Source organism: Galeopterus variegatus, unplaced genomic scaffold (assembly GCF_000696425.1).
Source record: "Galeopterus variegatus unplaced genomic scaffold, G_variegatus-3.0.2 Scaffold1143, whole genome shotgun sequence".
Taxonomy (NCBI): Eukaryota; Metazoa; Chordata; class Mammalia; order Dermoptera; family Cynocephalidae; genus Galeopterus; species Galeopterus variegatus.
In genome coordinates this window covers 203,717-205,264 of record NW_007727254.1, presented here as the reverse complement: position 1 = coordinate 205,264, position 1,548 = coordinate 203,717, and positions in this window count along the sequence as shown.

Genomic DNA, 1,548 nt, shown 5'->3' with positions numbered 1-1,548 from the left:
GGAGGGTGGGTCATTGTCACTGGAGGTTAGGTCACTGTCACTAGAGGGTGAGTCAAGTGTCACTGAGAGGGTGGGTCATTGTTACTGCGTGGTTATTGTTACTGGCCATGGTCACTGGAGGGTGGGCTGTTGTCACTGGAGGGTGGGTCATTGCCACTGGGAGGGCGGGTCACTACCACTTGTGGAGTGGATCATTGGAGGCCATGTGGCATTTGAGGTGTCACGGCAGGCTGGGGTGGGAGGGAGAATCCTGGGCTTGGGAGCCTTCTGTTGTTCCTTGATTCCGCCTGTGGAAATGGCTGCTTGTTCTTTCCCAAGGGAGGCTGAGAAATGCCCCCAGCAAATAGGTAACTGGGAACCTCTGGACCACCAAGGACATTCTCCTTCTGTGACCACTTAGGGCTGGATGTTCCACCCAGTGGAGGAACACGGCTGTGGTCTTAACCAGGCACCCTTTCCTTTTCCCATCCTAGATCTTTGAGGACTGGGGAAGGTCCAGGAAAAAAGAGTAGCTCAAAACGTACTGCTGTTCCAGGGTCTTATTACAAAACCAGCTTGGCACTGAATATGAATCCGTGAATTTTTGTTTCCTGTGGCAACACAGCGAAATCCCCATTTCCTTATCCATAATGTGGGAGTAGCAATCCCTATCTCCTGGGTTGTTGGGCGGACTGGCTGACTCAGGACAGGTTTGTAAAGTGCTCAGGCTTTGCCAGGTGCCTGTGTCAGGCACTGATGGTGGCAGTCAGACATGCTTAGGTTGGCTTGGAGTGCTCCCTTGTGGGAAAAGTCTGAAGAGCAGCATGCAAGCATCCTTGTTACTGCGCAGAAATTATCCAGGACAGTGTGTTCAGAGGACGTATATGCTTAGGGGATTTGTACTTTAAAAGTATTGTAAAAGTGTCACCATCTTAAGTTGTTAACATGCAGGAATTTTGTTTGTGTCTATTGTAAAGCTACTTGACTAGCTATTTCATGTGGGTTTTAAGGGACTATCATAATGTATGAGAGAGTATTTTGAAAGGGTAAATGAGGAATTTGTAGTACTTTAATTAGAAATAATGTGTGGTATTTATGGGACAATTTACCAAGAAGCTCAAATGTAATTATAGACGTCGATTAACCTAGGGCTCATCTCTCTTTCAGAGAAGCTGGTGAGCATTTTTTATTCCTGGCAGCAGAGATTGGGTCTGGGTGATGTGTCCTCTTCAGTGGGATTTTTGGTTATATAATGGTCAAGGTGAGGAAGAGCCGAGTTACAATCCTGAATTACCTTTGCTGGGCCATGCAGCCTGGTGTTCCTATAGGTAGATACAGTGCCCAGGGGGGTCTGCAAATTACAGGGTCCTTGGGCAGGGTCAAGGAAAGGGCCACTGAAAGTTCTGGCTGAAGAATGGGGCATCACTCTTGAATATGATGTGGTTTTCTCTTTGGCTACTGCTGAGCAATGACATGGCAGGAAGACTGAAGTTTTATTTACTTGATCCTCTATTTACTTGAGTTAAAAAACACTTGTTCAATGAGTTGAGTTCAGTTTCCATTTCTTAT